The sequence below is a fragment of the Narcine bancroftii genome, chromosome 1 (genome assembly GCF_036971445.1).
Source record: "Narcine bancroftii isolate sNarBan1 chromosome 1, sNarBan1.hap1, whole genome shotgun sequence".
NCBI classification, from domain to species: domain Eukaryota; kingdom Metazoa; phylum Chordata; class Chondrichthyes; order Torpediniformes; family Narcinidae; genus Narcine; species Narcine bancroftii.
Window position 1 is genome coordinate 125701263 of NC_091469.1, and position 25477 is coordinate 125726739.

The 25477-nt window shown below is 39.2% G+C and overlaps 1 protein-coding gene across 2 annotated transcripts in view; it reads right to left on the reverse strand.

Annotated features, from left to right (window-relative positions):
• Nucleotides 1-25477, reverse strand: part of homer1b (homer scaffold protein 1b) — a 95459-nt gene that overhangs the window by 59398 nt on the left and 10584 nt on the right. The window lies entirely within an intron of this gene.

The following is a 25477-nucleotide window of genomic DNA, read 5'->3' on the forward strand; positions in this document are numbered from 1 at the left end:
TGTGAATCAATCTTCTAAAATTTAAAATGGATGGGGAACTGAAGGGACAAGATTAGATCTTTGCAGGAAGAAGAGCTAGCAATTCCATGGCTGTGATTACATGGACAAACAAAATAGGTGAACGCAGTTGTGGTGGTAAGGGAAAGAGAAGAAGTGATGTGATGGGGGAAGCTGAGTGGTAATTGAAGCAACTTGGTGTCCTCTATTGTGTCAAAAACTGCAGTCTGGTTAATGAGGATTCTTTGATTGAATAAATAGGTGTCTTATTTTTAAATTGTTATAAAAGTTAGCAATGCAAAATTTGTACAGATACATCAGCACTTACGTTCATCAATTTTCTCCAAATCATCTGGACAATCACTCAGTGTTAAACATTTAAGAAAACCTTGGATTTAATTTCATATCATACCAAGTTACTACACTTGATCTTAGCCAAAAAGCCAAGAGATGGAACAGCACTTCGCAATTTCTTTAAGTCCTTCTGCAAGCTCCTGTCAGATCACCACAGTACTCAAGTTCTAATCAACATCCATACCGATTTTGACTTCATACAAACATATGTAATTCATTTCATCACCCAAGTTACTTACTAAACCAGCTGTTAAAGCTACAGAACACTTATTCAATATGCATTATTTCACAACCAGTTCCTCAAAGTTTTGGCCAACAATATTCCAGCAATTATCCATCTAATTAGTTTATTTATCATGGCGAGGTATGAAATTATTAGATATTCTAACATGACTTGATATTAAAATGCAAAGAATTGTGGATGCTCTTTGACCTCCTATTTTGTTCAAGGAGCAATATCTGTCCAGACAGACTGGAGTTTACTGCCCCACTCAGAATTCATCCACTTCATATTGCCAACCTTAACAGATCTCTGGAGATCTGACTGATCAGCAGAGAAAACATGGCTGGTCATCAATGGTGGTTATCAATATTGGAATTTTAAGGCGATGAATTGCTGAAGTGATGGTGGGGTAGGAAAGAGGTCTCAAGTCTGAGGTTGGTTTTATTTCTTTCAGCAAACATTGTCTGGCCTATCAGGTTATTCAGCAATTTTCTTTTATTCAGATTTCCAGCATCTGTAGTTTTGTAATTTCAGATCAGTTCTGATATAACTTTTGTTTTGCCTCAAATGTCACCTGACCTGCTGGACCTTCCTAGCAGTCACTTTTCATTTCATATCATCTGCAACTGCTCTGTCCCATATTTATGCAGCACATGCTGTTTATTTTTATTCTTGTTGTTCTCCAATCTTCACAAAGATTAGGCACCATTCATGACTGATGCACAATTACACAAAGACTGAAGTTGCCAAAACTGAAGGCTTTTTTGCAAGAGATGGACAGCATCCTTGCGTTGGTTGCTCACACTGACCCGAACTCGAACTGGGGGCAGGCTTGTGGCAATGACAGCCTTTATGGGGAAGGGGAGGAGTTTACGAGCCAGCCAGTGAGAGCAGGGGCAACCAGGAAAGGTCAGGCCATTTACATATGACAAACATGTACAATCGTATTTTCTCCACAATGACTTAATCAGTAACAGTCCCATTTTTTAAATCTTGGTCTCATTCTATCCTTTATTCTCTATAAACCAGCAGAGCAGCTTAAACGTGCTACTTTTCTAAATGTTACCAGTTCTGAAAAATGTCACTGTCCTGAAATCTTAATCATTGCTCTCTAAGTGCTGCTCGACTTGTTGAGTATTTCCAACATTTTCCGTTTATAATGACTTTTAGTTGGCACCACTTTCAAAAAAATGTAATAATAGAAAACTAACCAGTAACAAAGTCAGTGAATTAAGTAAACTTTTGATCCAAATCATCATTCAAGGTATATCAAAGTACTGAGCATTGAAAAATAATGTACAATTGTGTATTTGAGACTTTTGACTGTAGTTTTTCCCAAAATGAAAAAAAATCTTTACTTTGATTCATAAGATAGCATTTCTTATCAGATGCAACAGTCCAGGTAATTTGGTACATAATGGTTATAGGCCGTGACAATGTATCATTCAACATTCATTGAAGTGCTCAATTCAATTTAATTTGCAATTCTTCCAGTATTGATGACATCCACAACAATTCAAGCCTGAGTAGATAACTGGCATGAAATAAATCTCAACCATATCTATACCAGGCAAATTCCCAAATCTCTAATGAGTCCCTCACTACTGCCACCACCACCGCCCACCTTGACCACTTGCAGATGCTGAATCCACCACCATTATCAACATCTTTAGTACTTCAAAGGAACAGAAAATTAATTGGATCAGGAACAAATGCTACAGTGATAAGAACAGTGAAGAGACTGGGAATTAATTCTCAGCCTCTTGTGCCTCCAAAACCTCATTGAATCACATTTCCAAAGCTTTCCATTTAACTGTACGCTGCAAAAACATTCACCCTCTCTCTCCACAGGGACAAGAGCAACAGTGAAGAAACACCTTGAAGGACAATAAGATGAGTTGTAAATGTTGCTTATTAGCAGTACAATGATCCTGCAAATTCATGCAAAAAAAAAATCAAACCAATAGAATAAAATAGTTTCACATTGATTTGGAAATTATTGCAATTAATTTTAGGATACCATTTTGGCTTTCCCACCTTCCGAATATAATTTTAAAGTAAACCAAAATTCTTGAAATGAAACTACATAGCCATGTTCAACTTCCACTATATCGACAAATTGCATTAACATTTATCACTTTTTTGTACTTTTCTCTTTCATTCAATTAAGATACTATTGTAATTGTAAAAAAAATACACATTATAAAAACAAAGTATCAGTTCAGTTGCAGCAAGATACTTGTGCACATATACATTCGACAATGCATTTGACCATAAAATATCATTTACAACTACTTAGCTGGTAAGGATATTTAGAAACAGCATGGCTTTCTTTATCCATTCAATTCACTGCAGAAAATTGCAGCTAAACAAAAAGACAAGATTTTCATTCAATTCTGTAAAATTACTACAGGTGACTGCAACACAGCTGTAGCACAAATTACTACAATCAAAGCTCCTGGAACTTCTCATGGAAGTCAGGAGGTCTCACTTTAGAAGCCCATTTAATTTAGAATACCTTTCAGGCTAATCCTTAAAGTTGTGATTTAAAGCACATCCTGAAGCATTTTTATTTAAATCTTAGAAACTGATCCATTTACTTTCCCTATTCCAGATGGAAGACTTGGAGAATTATTTTTCTATCATTTGTTAATTTTAATGTTCACATCACTTCAGTAGCTACTTGAAGCCATTCCTTTCTGCACTTCCCAATTGCAATTCAGCAATTAACATTTCTAGAGTTTCATCTCAATGAATCCATTTGATAATTAATATCTCACATTTACTTACATGCAGATTTTGAAACTTTAGAAATTAAATTGTTTATTTAATTCAAGCAGTTAATTATTCAGATGTTTTAAGTTTCATTTTTTTCTCTTGGGATCAACAACAACTTGCTGCCACTGAGACGGATTTATTTCAATGTGTGGCAAATAGTGTACTGTGGCGGCTCACCACTAGGCAGGCGAACCAGTCCCGCTTGTAAGCCACGCAGCGGGGCAGCTGGCCAAAATGGCACCGTTGGGGGTGTTCCCTTCCTCCCAGCACGGGGCTCTGAAGCCCGCGCTGGGGGACCACGTGACGCCCGGGTGACATCAGTGCCCTCCAGCACGGTTCTCAGCCAGGTCTGGGCTGGGAGTACAAGTACAGCCCAGCAGCCTGCAATAAACTAGTCTGCTCAATGAGCTCAACCCGACTGGTTGTGCGTGTTCTTCAAGGAGCAGAGTAGCTGCCGCTACAGTACATCATTTACCACGGCATCTTGACATAGTGTGATTTATGCCTTATGGTCAGGAGGCCGATCACTGGAGCCCATGCTCTGCACAGATTCAGTACACACAAGCAAATGCACATAGTACAGATATACAGTATTCCAACACCTAACTCATCAAGGACACATACTTCCCTCAGCTCTTCTCCTTCAGCACACCCCCTCCCCATTCCCCTCTCAGCCTCTATCTGACCCCTTTCATCTCCCTTGCATGCCATCACCTCCATTCCACACACCCCACCTCCTCCCTCCAGCTGTTAGTATCCACTCCCCATGACTCCCCCACTGAGAATTGTTCCACAATTGCCAACCTATAAAAATTCACAGCAACCATGCCACCAAAGACCTATAACCAAGACCAGAAACATGGGTAGGAATAGCCTGGGAGAGTAAAGGAGAACGTAATCAAATCCCTTGAGTGCAGGGTCATTATTTCCACTGGAAGTAATATACACCATCTACTGGGAAACCACATGCTAGGATCTAGCAAGAGACCAGAGCGTGCAATAAACAGTGTACAAGTGATAATGCTATGATTTAGATGTGGAGAAATAAAATATGTGGATCTGAAAACAAAAGCAAAACATGGTAACAACGAAAAGTAGCTTCAATAATGAATGATCTTAAAGTCTTGACTACAAATAATTTCCATATACTTAATGCAAAAATTGATGAAACTTAAGATTAAGTTGCATCTATTCCTCATTAAAATCAAATCCTGTCACTACCACAACTCTGTCCCTCCTCTCCAGAGAGAAATTAACCTCTAAAAACAATTTATTCCCAGCAAGATGAAAACCCCAGCTTTAACAGATTTTAAAAAACTCTTCAAAAAGATGCATATAACTTGAGTTCCATCTAAACAAATGACAGGAATGAAGGACAAAATGCATCAACCTTCCTTACTTGAATCGCAAGAATAATTTTGTATTTAAAATTTAAGTATCGTTGGTTAATTTTGCAATACAATTTATTTAACAAAGTTGCATCTAAATGAAATAGGATCATAAAACTTTAATAGTTTAAAATTCTGATTAAATTTTTCAAAGGTAGCTCATTTTAAATAAAATTAATAAGCCAGATGCATTTCTAAGCATGTAAAAGTTTGTGCTATGGGGGAAAAAAACTAGAAGGTTTCCATGCAAATATCATCTGTCATCATAAGGCTGCCATTGACAGATATGAAATGACTGGGTTAATCTGGGCTCTGCAATCCATTTTCTCTGCATAGTTATATTAAACGCTGAAAGTGTCGGTTCAGTAAAGTGGGAAATTGCACTGAATGCCAACAAGCAATTACTGATCATCTTGCGCACAATTTGCATACTAGTTGCTGACCTCAGTACAAATTTACTTAAATCAAACCACAGGATTCACAATAAAAGGTTACCACACAGTAAAAATGGTTTGCACAATTGGCAATTTATTGGTCAGCAGAGAGACATTAGTAGGGGGGTTGGAAAAGTCGTAAGAAAAAAAATCAAGATCATTCTTGCTTTCATCCAAAATATGAGAAAGCGCCATAATGAATTTTCAATTCATGTGTTATTTTGAACTACTCCAAAATACAGTACAATTCTGATTATCCAAAATGGTCAGGACAGGGCCTATTTCGGATAAGCATTTTTTCAGAGAACTGGTCTTTTTTTTTTAAAAAAAAACAGCCCAGTAGCAGCAACAAATCACTTGTAACAGTGTTTTAAATAGCAATAAACAACAAGGTAAGGCTTTTTAAGCTTTAAAATAATGTTTAATTCTCTTCAAAAAAACAGATCACCAGACACTTCCCCACCAAGGCCCCACTAGTGCCAGCAGCCTGAGATCCCCGGTCAGTTCACCACCGAAAAAATTTCAGATATCCTCATTTATCTGAATTTTTTTTAACATTTCAGATTATCTGAAATCGGATTTTCCGAAATCTTCAGTAATCAGAGTTGTACAGTCCAACACTTAAAGTATATTGTACAAAAATACATATTGCAGCAAGATAGTAAAATCCCCGTTATCTGGAATTCAAGCAACTGGCAAAAACTTGCCGAAAATAAATAGGTTAAAAAAAATACAAAAGATTAAAATTGATGCTCCCTCGCAGTGAGTTCACCATGCAAGCTCAACCAACCAGTAAATTCATCTAATAATCCTCATAGGTGCCAGATTCCAGGGGTTTTACTGTATTTGATAAAAATATTCTGGAACACAAAAGACTTGCTTGTACTTTAAAACAAGATTTTGAAATTCTACAATGAAATTTGAACCATATTTTGAACAATTACTCCCACAAGAAAGTTTTCTACATAGCACATTTCTTGCAAATTAGACTTCAGACAATGAAGAAAGATTCTTTCAAAGAGTAGATTAATTCTATCATTGGAACTTCAATGCAGACAAGTATCAAGTGGATATATTTTGGAAGGCCGAACTGGAAGGCAGAGTAAGTAGTTAACAGCAGGATTCTTAAGTACGGAGAAACAGAGAAATCTTGGGGACAAGGTTCATATATCTCTCGAGGTTGTTGATCAAATTGATAGCGGCTAAAATGTTGTATAGTGTGTAGGCCTTCATTAGTTGAGGAACTGAATTCTGGGCTTCCTCATCTGCAGACTCCAATCAGAGAGAACATCTCCATAATTTCCATCAGTATTAGAACACCAAAGCTTTGTTCTTAGCCCTCTGCTTTACTCATTTTACACCCAAGTATTTCAGAATGACAACATCATCTACAAATTTTCTGACAAATCCACGGTAGTGGGTTTTATAAAAGGGAGCGCTGAGTCAGCATGCACGAGGGAGACTGGAAACTTGGCAGAACAATCTTGCACTCAATGTCACCTAAAACAAGGTGCTGATTGTGGATTTAAGGAAGGGAAAACCAGAGATGCATGATCCAATGATCACTTTGTGGGAAATGGGGTGGGAAAGGAAATCAGAGGTGAAGAGGGTGAACAAATACGAGGCCATGATGCAGCCAGTCAGCACACTTTCCATTACACATCTGTAGAAGTTTGCCAAGGTTTCCGATGTCATATCAAACCTCTGCAAACTCCTGAGGCAGAAGAGGTGCTGACATGTTTTCTTCACAAAAATCATTAGTTATTTTTCCACTGGCATTCCAGTTAATTGGCTGCACAGTGTCTCAGGATAGGAAGCCATGTGCGCTGTTTCCACTGGTCTACCTTTAACTCGGACACTGACTGCTGTTCCATTGAACACACTCACCACCTGGGATCGGAGAGTCTACCTTAGAATGGAATTGATGGAAGTTGTCCTTTCTCCACTGGTTTAATCAGCATGCCAGCGTCAGTTGATGCCAGGGATATGAGTAGGGGGAGAGGCATCAATTCCTGGGACAAGGTGCTAGTGGAAAAGGGGATACAGGAGTGTTATGTCCAGGGAAGGACCTCTGAGATGGTGACTCCCAGGAATTCAAATTCAGAATCAGAATTTATTGTTATAAACAACAAATTTAGTTAACTGCTCAATTCCTAAACTTCTTGAAAACCCACTGAAAATCTACAAACAATACATTCACTGATTTTCCACATCTACTTTATAGGGTAAATCTTACAGGTGCAATCCGATTAATTAAATGTGCTTTCCCTTTCACAAGTTTGTTGATTCTATTTAATTGTATTTCAAAGTGACCCAATATCCAATCTTTTACTACAGTTTTCCCATTAAAAATGTCAGGATAACAAGTCACCAGTATGCTCTCACCTTCTCTTCCAAGTAGGAACACACATGCTATCCACCAATCTTCAAGAACCACTCCAAAATCTGTGGAATTCTAGGTTCCCCATTTCTAAAGCTATCCCTCCAATATCTTGAACATAGATTAAGAAATCCATGGGGTTTCAGTTTTCAAGCTCATTTATTTTTCTGGTAGATTACAAAACTACCAATGCAAAATACTTTGATTTCTCATTTGTTTACAGACAGAGCATGAAACTGCCTCTGTTACACCAAGTCAAGACTGACCAAGTAAAAACAGTGCTGGAGAATCTCAGCAAGTCAAACAGTGTACTTTATATAGCAACGATAAAGGTACATCACCAACGTTTCCAGCTTCAGCCTGAATCATGGGTCCTCTAACGGCATCACCTACGGCTCCTAGAACACTTCCACCAGCGTTGTCTCCGCTCCATCTTCAACATTCATTGGAGCGACTTCATCTCCAACATTGAAGTACTCGAGATGGCAGAGGCCAACAGCATCGAATCCACGCTGCTGAAGATCCAACTGCGCTGAGTAGGTCACGTCTCCAGAATGGAGGACCATCACCTTCCCAAGATCGTGTTATATAGCGAGCTCTCCACTGGCCACCATGACAGAGGTGCACCAAAGAAGAGGTACAAGGACTGCCTAAAGAAATTTCTTGGTGCCTGCCACATTGACCACCGCCAGTGGGCTGATATAGTCTCAAACCGTGTATCTTGGCGCCTCACAGTTCGGCGGGCAGCAACCTCCTTTGAAGAAGACTGCAGAGCCCACCTCTCTGACAAAAGACAAAGGAGGAAAAACCCAACACCCAACCCCAACCAACCAATTTTCCCTTGCAACCGTGTCTGCCTGTCCCGCATCGGACTTGTCAGCCACAAACGAGCCTGCAGCTGACGTGGACATTACCCCTCCATAAATCTTTGTCCGCGAAGCCAAGCCAAAGAAAAAAAATAAAGTACACTGTTTGACTTGCTGAGATTCTCCAACATTGTGTTTTTACTTCATCTGCAGTGTTTGCAGACCTTTGTGTTTTACTATAGACCATCAAGCACACATTTACAATGAGGAAATCCACACAGTCACAAAATATGCAATTCCATGCAAGCAGTACCAGAGATTATGATTGAATTCAGGTCTCTGGGGATTTGAAGCAACAAATTGTAACAGTTGCAGCACACAAATATACTCAAGGAACTCAGTAGATCAGACAGCATCCATGGAAAGCAATATGGGCAGTTGACATTTGCACCATAGTCCTTCAGTAATGTCAAAAATCAGGCAGATACCCAAATAATGTTGTGGGGGGGGGGGGCAGGAAGAATAAGTCTTTTAAATATCCCTGTTTTATCAGCCTCCCACACCACCACCTTTAGCAATGTGTTCCAAGTACCTACCACTAAAAAAACCTACTGACATCTCCCCTAAACGTTCCCCCCCCCCCCACTGTCCTCAAACAGATGTCTTCTAGCATTGACCATTGCCACCCGAGGGAAAAGGTGGTGTCTCAAACTCTCATACACCTCTAGTCAGTCACCTCTCATACGCTAGTCTGTCACTCAAAAGAGAAAATCCTCATAAGAAATGTCCATTCCAAGCAGGTCTCCTACTAAATCTCAAGTGCACTCACTCTAAAGCTTCAACACCCTTCCTATTATGAAGCAACTGGAACAGAACACAATACTTTAAGTGTGGTCTAACTATGAACAGAAAAAAAGTGTTGCTTTTGCATGACTTGACTTGTAACATGGAGGCTTGGACCAATCTGCTTTCCAGAACTCAAACCTCAATCTAGCACTGTGGAATTTAAATTTAATAACCTGAAATTTATAAAACTAATTTTAATGATGACCACAAAAAAAATCAGATAGTCATTTAAAAACATGTTTGTTATCCTATGGGGGAAGAAATCTGCCATTCTTATCCAGTCTGGCCTGGATTGTATTCTTAGTTCAATATCCTTAGAAGTGGTCTAGCATTGAAAAATACCCCCTGAAAACTGCCACTGTGAGGCAGATAAAGGGGACTTAGTTAATGTTCTTTGGTCTTATCCCAGAATTCAAAATTTTTAGATTATAATACTTAAGTTTATTGGTGAAGTTTCAGCTACTCAAATTCCTTTTTGCTCCAGACACTGTCTCAAGAGACACACTCGGATTATTTGGGGATAAATACTCTCAAAATTGGATTCAGAGAAGTATAATGGTAGCAAGACAAATTATACTTAGAGATTGTAAGAATTTGGGGGACCATCATTTCAGGAGTATACCTTAGAAAGGGCCAAATTGGCAGCGATTGAACGCAGGTCTTACAAACAGTTTGATAAATTGGACATGGGTTTCCTGGTGGAAATAGTGATGGATGTTGTGGTGAAGCATATGAACAGCAGTTAGTTTTTTTTTGCTATTAGAGGTCTAAATAGACACATGGTTATTATATTTATATTTTTTTCCATGTTTCTATTTAATGGATAAGTTTATCTTTTGTTTTGTAATTTATGATCCACATAACTAACACTGACTCAAGGGTTTGGGGAAACTTTTTTTAAAAAAAAAGAACAAAAAATTTAAAACCACACAAAAGTGGTCTAGCAAGCTATTGAGATCATTAGCTTCCAGTTGGCCACAAATGCCAGCGTTAACAGTGTGGCTCAGTGGCAGTTCCAACCCTTCCCTCTCTCCTCGGTGTGCGTGTGGTAGGCTTATGGGAGAATCTGGAGTCAGGCATCAGGGTCGGGAGCTCTGGTGACTGGGGAGAAAGGTGCCTGCTGACTCGCTAGTGAATATTCCACCGGCCCGGGAACCCTCCAGAGCATCAGCAGCAGTGGTTGGGCATTGGCTGCAGCCAGCAATTTTTGGTAAGAATTAAACATCTTAATGCTTTAAAAAGTCTTCCCTTGTTGTTGGTTGTTGTTTAAACATTTATACAAGTGATTTGCTGTTGCTACTGGGCTGTTTTTTTTAGAAAAATGACCAGTTCTCCAAAAAAGCTTTATCCAACATAGGTACAATCCTATTTCGGATCATCGGAGTTGTACTGTATTTGTTTCTCCTCCAGTAAAACTGCTCTTTAAGGCATTAAAGAGATAAAAATCACTTTTTAAAATTTTATATTTAGAGATACAGCAAGGGTACCCAAATACACTAATTAACCTACACAACCCCCAAGTTTTGGAGGATGGAAGGAAGAGCCCAGAGAAAACCCATGCAGACACTGGTAAAACAAACTCCTTACAGGATTCAAACCTGTAATCTTTAGCTTGGCTTCGCGGACGAAGATTTATGGAGGGGGTAAATGTCCACGTCAGCTGCAGGCTCGTTTGTGGCTGACAAGTCCGATGCGGGACAGGCAGACACGGTTGCAGGGGAAAACTGGTTGGTTGGGGTTGGGTGTTGGGTTTTTCCTCCTTTGCCTTTTGTCAGTGAGGTGGGCTCTGCGGTCTTCTTCAAAGAAGGTTGCTGCCCGCCGAACTGTGAGGCGCCAAGATGCACAGTTTGAGGCGATATCAGCCCACTGGCGGTGGTCAATGTGGCAGGCACCAAGAGATTTCTTTAGGCAGTCCTTGTACCTTTTCTTTGGTGCACCTCTGTCACGGTGGCCAGTGGAGAGCTCGCCATATAACACGATCTTGGGAAGGCGATGGTCCTCCATTCTGGAGACGTGACCCACCCAGCGCAGCTGGATCTTCAGCAGCGTGGACTCGATGCTGTCGACCTCTGCCATCTCGAGTACTTCGACGTTAGGGAATGAAAGCGCTCCAATGAATGTTGAGGATGGAGCAGAGACAACGCTGGTGGAAGCGTTCTAGGAGCCGTAGGTGATGCCGGTAGAGGACCCATGATTCGGAGCCGAACAGGAGTGTGGGTATGACAACGGCTCTGTATACGTTTTTCAGTTGGTTGTTTTTCCACACTCTTGTGTAGTCTTCCAAAGGCTCTGTATACGTTTTTCAGTTGGTTGTTTTTCCAGACTCTTGTGTAGTCTTCCAAAGGCGCTATTGGCCTTGGCGAGTCTGTTGTCTATCTCATTGTCGATCCTTGCATCTGATGAAATGGTGCAGCCGAGATAGGTAAACTGGTTGACCGTTTTGAGTTTTGTGTGCCCAATGGAGATGGGGGGGGGGGGGCTGGTAGTCATGGTGGGGAGCTGGCTGATGGAGGACCTCAGTTTTCTTCAGGCTGACTTCCAGGCCAAACATTTTGGCAGTTTCCGCAAAACAGGACGTCAAGCGCTGAAGAGCTGGCTCTGAATGGGCAACTAAAGCGGCATAGTCTGCAAAGAGTAGTTCACGGACAAGTTTCTCTTGTGTCTTGGTGTGGGCTTGCAGGCGCCTCAGATTGAAGAGGCTGCCATCCGTGCGGTACCGGATGTAAACAGCGTCTTCATTGTTGAGGTCTTTCATGGCTTGGTTCAGCATCATGCTGAAGAAGATTGAAAAGAGGGTTGGTGTGAGAACACAGCCTTGCTTCACGCCATTGTTAATGGAGAAGGGTTCAGAGAGCTCATTTCTGTATCTGACCCGACCTTGTTGGTTTTCGTGCAGTTGGATAATCATGTTGAGGAACTTTGGGGGACATCCGATGCGCTCTAGTATTTGCCAAAGCCCTTTCCTGCTCACGGTGTCGAAGGCTTTGGTGAGGTCAACAAAGGTGATGTAGAGTCCTTTGTTTTGTTCTCTGCAGTTTTCTTGGAGCTGTCTGAGGGCAAAGACCATGTCAGTGGTTCCTCTGTTTGCGCGAAAGCCGCACTGTGATTCTGGGAGAATATTCTCAGCGACACTAGGTATTATTCTATTTAGGAGAATCCTAGCGAAGATTTTGCCTGCAATGGAGAGCAGCGTGATTCCCTTGTAGTTTGAGCAGTCTGATTTCTCGCTTTTGTTTTTGTACAGGGTGATGATGGCATCACGAAGGTCCTGAGGCAGCTTTCCTTGGTCCCAACAAAGCTTGAAAAACTCATGCAGTTTGACATGCAGAGTTTTGCCGCCAGCCTTCCAGACCTCTGGGGGGATTCCATCCATACCTGCTGCTTTGCCACTTTTCAGTTGTGTGCTGGCCTACTGAAGACATCTTTGAAGGTGCCAGAACAGGGTTGAAAAGGTAGACAATAAAACAAAATACAATGGACGGTACAATTCGAAAGTGTGGCCTGAACTGGAGAATATTGCTCATTTCCAGGTACCAAATGATCGTGAACACAAGCAGCTTTTCACAGAATTGGTAGGATTACTGTAAACAGGGGGAGGGGGAGATAGAAGATTAACATTTAGTGGATAGATTTCAGCGAATGACCTTTTTTTATATGGAGAGTGAACTATTTGAAATGAAGGGTTAAGATAAAATAAATAAAGACTAAATAAATTATTTCTAATGACTGGATGTTTGATGAGCAGAAAATACAACTTGTCGATAACTGGTAACGATCCAGGGCCCACAAAGGGAAAATCTTCTAATTTTAGAATTATGCTGAGAAAAATGAGTTCAGTATCATGGAACTGGATAAACAAGTGTCAAAAATATTGGGAGATGGAGTAAATGAGACTGACTGGATTGCTCAAAAGAACTGGCACTAATTAAATTGCGCACGTTCCATCTGTCCCAATTCATATCAATAATAAAACCAATATTAAATACTTCCGTTCAAATTGGAATTCCTTTCAGTATTAAAAAGCATGCAAGCTTAGTAAACTCTTCAGACATTTAAAGCAATTTTTCCTTAGAACAATATACTCAACAAGAACTAAAGAATTGGGTATGAATAAGGACAAGAAAGGGAGCTGGAACTAGTTGGTGGGTAACCAACTCAGAGGCCTCTTCTGCAAAAAGTTCTACTAATTTTATTACCAGATATTTTTTGATGCCAGAAACTAAGGATTTACTGATGGAGATTATTAACTAACAGGACGTCAAGTACTTTAAATAGATGGCAACTACAAATGTTCCACTTTGGGCTCAGACACAGCAGGATCATGAACTATATATGGAACAGAATCACATTGCGTTTTGAACCAGCTCATCTTAATACTGATTCATTCTCAAAATTCTAATCAGCATTTATCAAGTTCAGACAATTCCATTTAATTGTATAAAGCAAGAATAAGCTTTGAAGACAGGAATTCAAGTTGTAGTATCATTTATTTGTCACAACTACCCAGTACAATGAGGATTCTTCTGTGAAGAAATGTTATCAAGCATTACCTAAAGCTGGGTAGAGAAGAGTATAGGATTACAACAAAAATGAAGATCAATCAACACCAAGGGCACCACAAGAACATGGGCTTCATTCAGGAGTCTGGTAGCTGTAGGGAAGGAATTCACCACCAAGTTTAGAAACAGTTGCTATCCCTCTACCATCAGACTCCTCAACAATGAACTCAGACTTGTTTAAGGGTTGTATGCAATGTCATGCATATACTTGGACAATAAATTTAAACTTTGAACTAAATCTTGCTTAAGTGAAGCATTCTGCAAGTTGCAGTTTAACCTTTTCTTCCGACTTTAGCTCCAATACAATTTATACTGCTACTGGCCAAATGTGTGATTTGAAGTTTGGAATCGAGAAGCGATCGTATTGGCTGAGGAAATACAACAGTTGAAGAAGAAAAAAATCAACAGAAGAGCTGGCCAAATCAGGTGGAAAATGAGAAAATTAAGGAAATTTGAATGAAGGAACAAGGGGACAAATGAAGACAAAGGAAAATAGTTTTGTCGGAACTTGTAGCTCCACCTAATAATTTCACTGCCTACCTGAATGTTCATTGTTATGCTACAAACCAAACTTGTTGGCTTCTGCTAAAGATATTAAAGCAAGGCTACTAACAATTTAATGGGTCACAAATTTTTCATATACTATTCAACCCCATCAATCTATTTTTTTCTGAATTTCTCAAGAAAATGTTCTTTCCCCATCTCAGATTTGAAGCATCTCGAGAATGATTATGAAGGCATGAAATAATGGAATCTGATACAAATGATTTTATTTGCTGGTACCTTTATTTTGACAGATCTCCTCTTCTATGTAAATCTAATTCAGATTCAGCAAGAAATACAACTTTAAAAAATTATGCAAGTTAGTGGATGCTCATTTGGCACAGATTTAATATCCCACAATCACCAAATCTAACCCCCAATTTACTTTAGTCATTGGTAATTACCAAGCCACAGCAAATCGCTTAATTTAAACCATTCTCATTAAGGAACTTAAGTTTGTGCATGGTTTATTACTGGCAGTTACCTTTATTAGATCAAAATTTAGTTCTGAGGAACATGTTTCAAAACTAAAGTGAGCTCTTTAGGTTCAGACAACCTGTAGAAGAGATTGTACAAAATTGATGATAAATAGTTACAAAAGTATTGCAGTACATAAAGTTAAAATAAATTTGTATCTGAATGCAGAATTAAAGATGCCAATTGAACAGAATGAGGCTATCAGACTTCGTTAAGTTGTATCTTCTCATCTTCAAGAGGTTTTAAGCCACGGGAATAAACTGAAGAAACTCAAATTCTATGGAATCAAAAGACTACATTTTCTCATGGCTCAACACTAAAAAAAATTGAAGAAATTACAAAGATAAATTGAAACTTTTTAAATCTCCTATAATAAATAGAATTAGTGATACTGCAGACAAAAAAGCAAAAATGAAAACTGACTTGAGACTACAATCTAATTAACCAACTCTTAAAGTATTTGAAAAATAAACAGATTCCATATTCTGCTAGTTGAGAATAAGAGCTATAAATAAAACCGGATGCAACCCTGGAAAGGCCCCTAAAGAGCAAGATAAAATTAGTTAACATGCCAATTCCATCTTCCTGGCTTATAAAATATCTGGGGATAAGCAAGCTGTTGAAACTCAAGGACATTATTAAAAATTAATTAAAAATGAAGATTTAACAATGCTGTTACAAATGTGCACAAGAGTGCTCGAGGTTATATTTGATTAGGATCAAGTCATTCAGCAAATTGAAGCTTTTATTAACTCAGATGTGTCTTATTTACACAGTTACATTTTTAAAAATCATCAGAAAGTTCACTTTTCCCCATTCCTCCTCAACAAAATCTGATTCCTGCATTATCAGGCCACTCTAAATTGATCATCTAAGTGAAAACCCAATTGCCACTTTTACTGAATATTCAACATTGCTTAAAGTCTGGACATGATTATTTGTAAATTAGTTAACATTGGAATTTGAGTGACAAGTCTGCTTTGAAGCAAACAATATACTAGGCCTGAAACGTTTTGATTATACATCTGTACCTCCTATGAATGCTGCGAGACCTGCCGAGTTCCTCAAGCATTTGTTTTACTACAATCGCAACATCTGCGATTGTGTTCAACTCAACACATGCATACTATCAGTTGTAAATTTCAGTATCAAATTGTCATTTCTCAGCACTAAAATGCCAATTTCTCTTATTGCTGCCATGCAAAAAAAATTCCAAACACAAAATAAGCCACCAAAATTATCCTCCAAAAGAAATATTCTGCAAAGACACCATCAGTTACTCAATTAAATTTATCACAGACTTAAATGAACAACATTATGGCATATTATAATAAAAACCCATCTTTTTTTTTACATTTTATTAACATTTACTGTTACTGAAAATATGACTAATATTTTTTAATTTAAATTCTTAAGTTGAGGGATGCAGCACGGTATCAGGCCCTTCCACCCATGAGCCCGTGCTGCCAAATTACACCCAACTGACCTACAACCCCCATACGTTTTGAAGGCAGGAGGAAACCAGAGCACTTAGTGGAAACCCACGTAGTCACAGGGAGAACATAAACTGCCTAGACAATACCAGATTCCAACCCCAGGGCTGCTGGCACTGTAATTGCATTGTGCTAACTGTTACATTAATCATGCTATCCCAATGGAATCAAGTTTAAATAAGTGGGCATCTGTTCCGACAACATACGAACCTAAATCTGCATCACAGGTACAAATTCTATCCAAGTAGCAGCTAAAGCACCATTGCTGTTAACTCGTTCTCCTTTTCAATAAGTCTTTCCCTCTTTTGGAGTTACCAGCCAACTCTGGGAATGATTCCACAAAACCTAAACTGAATTTGCTGTAGAGAGAGGAAAGAGGCAGACAGAAACTGCAACAAAATCCAAGACAATTTAAAAAAATTACAAAAAGATTCATAGCCAAGATTAGCTAACCGACTATTTTTGTACCTTTGCAAATCCCGAATTCAAGCCAATTATATATAGCACCTCAAAATCAGGTAGTGAATCTTGAAACTTCCAGTTTTACTGCACAGCAGTACAGAAGAAAGCCATTTACTAGCAGAGTAATGAATCATGGGTCCTCTACCGGCATCACCTACGGCTCCTAGAACGCTTCCACCAGCGTTGTCTCCGCTCCATCCTCAACATTCATTGGAGCGCTTTCATTCCCTAACGTCGAAGTACTCGAGATGGCAGAGGCCAACAGCATCGAATCCACGCTGCTGAAGATCCAACTGCGCTGAGTAGGTCACGTCTCCAGAATAGAGGACCATCGCCTTCCCAAGATCGTGTTATATGGCGAGCTCTCCACTGGCCACCGTGACAGAGGTGCACCAAAGAAAAGGTACAAGGACTGCCTAAAGAAATCTCTTGGTGCCTGCCACATTGACCACCGCCAGTGGGCTGATATCGCCTCAAACTGTGCATCTTGGCGCCTCACAGTTTGGCGGGCAGCAACCTCCTTTGAAGAAGACCGCAGAGCCCACCTCACTGACAAAAGGCAAAGGAGGAAAAACCCAACACCCAACCAATTTTCCCCTGCAACCGTGTCTGCCTGTCCAGCATCGGACTTGTCAGCCACAAACGAGCCTGCAGCTGACGTGGACATTTACCCCCTCCATAAATCTTCGTCCGCGAAGCCAAGCCAAAGAATGAACTTAAAAAAGACCAACAGTTCTGACACTTCACAAAATGTGGAAATTGTTTGGAAGAATGATTGATCAAACTGTTTTACAAAACCTTTGCTGGATTTTGCAAACACTTATTTCAATATTTGAAGTGAAACCCAACTGTAGCTTTAATACTTATCAGGTAAAGTTATTTGAGTGCTCGACATTCAGGCAAGCTTAAAAGGTTATTTCAGCACTGTTTATTATTGACAAAATTATCAACCACCACTTTTCTTAAAACTGTTTTCATTACATTGAAAACAATTTTGCATGCAAGGCTTGTCAATATTTCGTATCTTTTCACATGTTACCATACATGTTCAGAAGATTCTAATCTTTATGCATCAGACAATGAATATTCTTCTGCATTTCTTATTTAGTCCACAGTACACTGAAAGACAGTATACAGAAGTGTCTTTCATTAAGAATATTGAAATAAAGCTCATTGAAATGTGGGCTGTGGCATTTATGATAATGGTTGTGCATTAATAACTGCACTGGATATGTAATCAGAACCTCTGCTAGGAAAATGAATGTCCTGCACAAAAATATTTGTGGCCACTGGAATCACAGTAGACATAATGAAATAACCACACAAAGTATTTTAGAGTGAATCAAGCTGATTTACCCTTTAAAGCCCGTGGAACCTTTTAAAAGCCTAAATCATGTGCCCGACACGCGCTGATGTCATCATGCACTGACGTCACAGCCGGTTCGATGCCTTCTTGGAATTGTAGTGTGGCCAGAGCACCGCTACATGGGCCCCTCCCTCCAAAATCAACAGAAAGGTTTGTCTGTCTTTTAGGTGGTTGGCCTCTTTGCTGAACTGTTGGCTGCTACAGTAGGGAAGACCAGTCCACACAAGCTGGTTTATGCCTGTCAATAGTGAAAGACTGCGGCTTCCCACCAATGTCCAAAACACAGGTCGACCTAATTTGTCTGAGTATCCTATACAGTCCTTCGTAAGGTGTCTGCAAAGGTTGGCCAAGTGTTCCTCTATGGATGAAGATATCTGCAGTTTTTGAGGTATTTGGGAACAAAGGAAGAGTGTTCTCCATGTGAAGATGGTGGTATAGGGGTCAATTTTCCCCCAGTCTCACTTAGCCTGGTCAACAGCTCCTTAGGATCATTATTGGAGTTGGAAATGGTACGGGACGAACTCCCCTGGGACCACCAACGGTCTGCCATACACTAGCTCCGCAGATGAAGCTTGGAGGTCCTCCTTTGGAGGTTTTCTAATGCCCAGTAATTCCCAGGGCAGCTCATCAGCCCAGTTCAGACCCTCTAATCAAGTCATCAAGGCTGACTTGAGATGTCGCTGAAATCTTTCCACCATTCTATTAGCCTGGGGATGATAGGCATTTATATGATGAATGGTTGCACCGTGCAAGCGAGACAAGGCTATCCACAGTGAGGAAGTAAATTGTGGTCCTCTATCCAAAGTAACATGTGCCAGTAAACCAAAACAAGATTCCCAGAAACTGAGGAATCCCCAAGCACAAGTGCCTGAAGTCAAATCTACCATAGCTATGGCCTTGGACCATCGCATAAACTTGTCCATTACGATAAAATGATAATTGTATCCTCTTGAAACAGGAAACTGACCAACAATGTCCACATGGACATGCGCAAAATGACCAGTAACTGCTGGGAAGGACTTAGATTGCTGCTGAATTTTAGGTTTCTGTCAGGCAATGCAGGACCTCGCCATTTGTGCAACGCCTTTTTTAAGGCTGCGCCACACCAACCTGTCAGAAACCATACAGACGGTCAACCTAATTGAAGGATGTGAGAGACCATCGAATACTCGATGTTTCCATTATGCCAGAACTACAGTGCGTGGGTGTCCCGTTGATAGATCGCATAAGAGTAGTTTGTCACGAGCTCCAAGCTGGACATCCTTCAATTGCAGGTTTGTGATTGCAGTCCGATAAACATTTGTCTCATGGTCATGTTCGCGGCCAAAGCTGTGTAGTCAATATCTTGATCTACAGAAGAAACCTCAAGTGGAGCAGAGCAGGAAAGTGCATCAACTACTACACTGTCCTTTCTGGAAATATGTAGTACTTTTGTGGAAAATTATGAAATGAATGATGATTGCCGTTGTTGTTGAGCTGACCAGGGCTCTGCAACCTTGGAAAACACAAATGTTAATGGCTTGTGGTCGGTACGGTGTACATAGTAAAATCTCTGCCCTCCAAAAAAAATAACGTATCGAATAGACAAGTAAATGGCCAAAAGCTCCTTATTAAAAGCACTATATTTCTTCTCTGCCTCATGAAGATGGCAGCTGAAGAATGCTAAGTTTCCATTGGCCGTCAACATATTGAAGTACACCTCCTCTGGCCATATTGGAAGCGTCTGTAGAAAGGGTGGTGGCTGCATTTAAAACTGGGTAGCTGAGCATAGTGGCATGAGTCAGCAAATCTTTTGTCTTCAAAAAGGCATCGTTTCCCTCTTCAGTCCAAAGGATAGTTCTGGCATTTCCAGACAGTAAATCGAAAAGTCTTCATGATATGAGCTGTTCTCAGAAGAAACCAACCATAAAATTTTCTAGTCCCAAGAATTTCTTTAGGCTTTTACCTGTAGCAGGTTTTGAGTATTTGGTAATGGCCTCAACTTTGTATGGCAGTGGGGTCACACTTTCCAAAGTAATCCTATATCCCAAGAAATCCATTGTTTATTCTCCAAAACTACATTTATCTGGATTGATGGTCAGTCCAAATTCTTGAAGAAAAATAAAAAAATGTATTAAGATGTTCCAAATGTCCTTCCTTGGTGGTACTGGCCACTAAAATGTCATCGAGGTAAATGAAGCCTTTGGTCATACCATGTCCTAAAGCATCCATCACCCATTGAAATGATTGACCAGCATTCTTTAATCTGAATGGCATTTGTAAAAGTTACCTCAAATGGGTAATTATTGTTGTTTTTGGAATGTCTTCTGGCTCTACCAGTACTTGGTGATGGCCACGCACCGTCTATTTTGGAGAAGATCTTCGCTCCATGCAAATTAGCTGAGAAATCCTGAATACGAGGTATCAAATAACAATCCAGAATGGTGGTGTCATAATCTCTACATTGTCGCCAACCTCCATTGTGTTTCGGGACCATATATAATGGAGATATCCAGGGTACCCAGTTCCTCCATCTTGGCAAACCCTTCTTTAGTTAAATGTAGCTTCTCTGGAGGCAAGCGATTTGCTTTAGTATGGATAGGTGGGCCCTTAGTACAAATGAAGTAACACTGTGCTTTGTAATAGAGGCAGCAAATTGTAATCTCAGGGAAATCTTTAAACAGCTTGGAGAATTCATCCACTGGTTTACTTAATGTTTGGGGGCACAGAGCAGAGGTATAGCCATCTGCCAGAAGAATGATCTGAAAAGTAGTTCCATCTATTAGCTGACACCCTTTTAAGTCAATGAGGAATGAATGAGCCCGAAGAGAATATGCACCAAGCAAGGGTCAGGATACTGTTGTTATAATAAATGGCAAAGTGTAAAGATTATTCGAACTTAATATTCATATTCCTGGTGCCAAAGGTCGGAACGTTGGAATTGTTAACTGCTCATAGTTGCAGGTTCAGGGTAGGATGGTGTGAGAAAAAACTGGTGGGTGGAAATACACTAATTTCTGAACCCATGTACCCCAGAAGTTTTCACTGCAATACATTCAGTAGGCTTGCAGGTTTTTCGCCAACTGCTGCAGCCCTTACTGGCAGTTGGCCTGGGCATTTCCTGCAAATAAGCAGGGTGGAAGGCACTTGTAGGCATTTATTCCCAATGCCTGTGATAATAACATCAAGATGCTTGCCCATTTTGGGATGTTGTGTGCTTGTAGGAAGTGATGTGCTAAGAGAACTAGAGTGTGACATGGGGTCAAGAGTGGAGGGGTTGATTGCGTAGATTTGTCTTTCCTTGCTGTCCTTTTTAGCCAGCTATAAAATGTCTGCCTCTGCTGCTACAGCCCTTGGGTCTTCAAATGAAGACTTGGGATAACAAGAACCTAATATCATCTGGCATTCACTCTAAAAAAAGCTGCACGAAGAGCACATTGGAACTTTCGCCAGATGCCAGGAACAGCATTTCATCCCATTAGTTCTGAAGGGGCACGCCCTCCTAACCTATCAAGATGTAGTAGTTTGGCTGCCATTTCCCTATGGAAATACTATGTACCTGTAATAATGTGCTTTTAAAGCATCATACTTGCTGGTGCATTGTGGATCCCATAGGAAGTTGCCGACCATCTGAGAGACAGCCTGGTCCAGGGCACTGATGAGATGGTAATAACGAGTGGTGTCCAACTCAACTTTGAGAAGATGAAATTGTGCTTCAGCCTGTTTGAACCACAGTTGTTCAGAAAGGTGGCAGCTTCACAGCACCATTTTTGGACTCATCAGGGTCACCAATTGTGGCCACTTGAATCACAGTGGATACGATGAAATAACCACACAATGCATTTTTAGAGTGAATCAAACAGATTTACACTTCAAAACCCGCACAACTTTTTAAAAAGTCCGAATCACACACCACACACATCACGCACTGACGTTACATGGCTGGTTCGGTGCCTTCTGGGAATTGTAGTGTCGCCATAGCACTGCTGCAAATTGATAATTATTTTCTCTTGAGATACCCAAGGATGTCAAAGATAACACATTGCTAAAAAAAATTATTATTTTTTTTTTAAACTGGGTTTCTAATTAGTTGTAATGCCATTTAGTAAAGATGGGCCAATTTGATTCAATTGATCACATCTTCACTTTTGAATTGGAAGACAAAGTAGTAAAGATCTTTACTATTTACACACAACTTTATAATCCAGTGCAGTAGCATAATTGGTGATATATTTAATTAAGGCCTAAAACAATTCTGATGGATGTACAAGACAAGATGGCACCATTCACAAATAAAGTCTCGTCTTTCAGCATCTTGGTTCATGTTTCTAAATCATGAACACAAATGTTCTTCTGTCCAAAATACTACAATATTGACTTGCATAATGGCAGGCATTCTACTCCAAAAATTGTTAAAAGTGCTTTGGTCACTTCTCAGAAGGATCATTTCTTTTGACATTATATTCTTTCCTGGGCTCTTCCCAAAATTATTAGAAGCAATAGTTATACTTTAGAGTAGTCTCCCCAGTGTGTACTTGTTAAATTTTTTAAAACTTTAGCATATAAACCTTTATTCCTACAAACTAGAAATTTCAAATTGAAAAGTTGAATTTTTTTTACATTTTACAGCTTGAAAATAACATGGCAAAAGGAAATAATTTTATAATTGTTTAGTTCTGAATTTAAATATTTCCTTCAACCGTAAATTCTGCAGACACTGGGGATGAATACAATGCACAAATGCGCTGGAGAAATTCTGCAGATCTATGGGAAGTTAAGTGTAACCAACATTTCCTGATTTTATAGACCAACCTGGTGCAACAGCAGCTGCCACATAATATCATCTGAAATGCACAGCCAGAATCTTAATAATGATAATGAGTTTAATGTCATACACATTGTACAATACGTATATGCTGCAACTGATCAAGTACTTAAAAACTTCAATAGTAAACTAATTGAATTAAATTAAAACAGGCAATACACTATTCCTGGTGCAAAAAGTAACTTGCAATAATGCAGACAGTCCAGGGAAACTCATACCACCAGGTTAAGGAACAGTTGTTACCCCTCAACAGATTCATTTAAGAACTCTTACTTTAAAGATTACTGAATATCTTTATTCTGTATTGCACAGTTTTTGTTTACATTTCTCTTTTGTATACACATCATCTTCATATAGTTTACAGTGACCAACAAATAGGTAAACTACACTTTTCTGCCTGGCCTGCAGTAAAAAAAATCTCAGGGTTGTGATATTTCACATACATTCACCAACAATAAATTTGAACTTTGATTAATGTACCAATGAGAAGTTCAAGAGTAATAGCAAGTGGAAAGAAAATCATCCGGGCACAAGCTTGTACAAGACTTGACTAAAACTTAGCTTATGTAATTTATTCCTTCCAAATATCTAATTATCTCAATGGTTAAGTGGCACAATGTTTTATTACTTATTTAAAAATGTCTATTCCCACCAAGATGTTCTACAAAAGGAAAAGGCAAAAAATCTGATGGGTCATAAATTATGAAACATTTTTCTCCACCATTCCAGACATTATAGAAATACTTGAATTTAAAAGCAAAAGATCAACTTTATAATAATGTAGGAAATTACAACTCAGGCATCTGAAATAACATGGGATCAACTAAAGTTCAAACGTGACCAGCATTTCACGTTTCAAGGTGACAAAATTAAGTCAAACTCTAACCAAGTCTAACAATGCAATGATTCCTCCTGTGCATTCAGATCATTGTATGTGGCAGCTACTGTTGCAGCAGGCTGATCCATATTAGATATTTCTTCCAATTATGCTGTTGTACATTCTAGTATACGAGTTGAAAGACTGAAAGGTTAGAGGGACTGGGATTGCTCTCTGAAACTTGAAAGTTCCAAGGGAATTTTAATTACAAAATGTGTCCAAATTAGATTTATGCAAGGTTTTGACAGGGGTTATGTAACAAATTAAGAGTGCAATAATTGGTCTCTATTAAAAGTCCATAGATGGAAAGATTCCCATTTAGACTACTCCTGCTTGTGAGGCTATTGGTGGAAAGCATGCATCACATTGTTAAGGAATTAAGATATCACCATTTATACCACTTGTACAAATAACTTTCTGCAAAAATTAGACAAATTGTGTTCTAGGGTAGATACCCAAGAAGAAATTCATCTTGCTACATTTGAGATAGCAAACTGGTGGCAGAACAGAATTAATAATTCATTTGAGTACCCGACTTCACAAATGAATAGAAAACAGATAACAGAGCAAAATTAAAAGGAGACGAGAGTTGGAAGCATGGAGTGGGGTAACCCAATACATTCATAAGCAGTCCAAAAGGTAACTACTGAATGACTTGATGCAAAAGTTATATACAAGATCAAAAGACCAAGGTTCTATATTAAATGCTACATTGAAATCATCTTTCCATAGGTTCAGATATAATGTAATCAATGATCTGCTGAGAAACATTGACATCTTACAATGGGCAGATAACCAAAGGATACAGATTTAAGACAACTGTCTAAGGAAACAGATAAAAATAATTTTTAAAAATCCCTCAACAGTAATCTGATCTGGAAAGCATTTTCGTTAAGTATGATGAAAGCAGAATCAAAAATAAATCAGTAATAAACTTGTGTGTACTCAGGGATACATTTGTTGGGTGTCAAGGAAAATTGGACAATCCCTTTAAAATGCCAGCACATGCATGGGCTGACTGGACTGCAAATTCTTTCAATCAACACTAAATTAATTTACAGTGTATGTACTACATTTATATTGTTTATAATAATGGTGCACTAGTTTAGAAATTATGGTGAGGCAGGCATATACAAGTTAAAACCTTAAACAGTAAATAACTGGAGGAAATTACTTTGTTGTGTCATTTAAATTAAGTCATAAAAGCTTCTGTATACAAATCTCGAACAAGTTTATTATTGTGTTAGAAATGAAAGAAACAATTCCTGAAATCTTCTCTTCTAAACAATTTGTTTTTGACCAAGTTCCCTTGTTCAGCACCACTTCTAACATCTTGAGCTGCACTCAGTTTGTTGAGCAATATTGTACAACTAATCAAGAGGTCAATTCTTGAAATGGCATTTTCCATTTATTTTTCCTACAGGCAAAACATCGCAGAGACTTCCATGAAACCAATGTTGCATTTTGAGAGTCACTCCACACTGTTAAAATTTTCACAGCACATCTTCTGATATAATAATCTTACCATTCAAGCTGCCCATTGTTTATACTTCTGGCCAATCCGAACTGTCAAAGCTAAAATCTGCAATTGCTGGAATTTGAAATCAAAACAACACTGAAAATACTCAAGGCACCTGTGGATAGTGAGAAAACTAACATTTGAGCATGTGATTGACAGCTTTGATGAAAA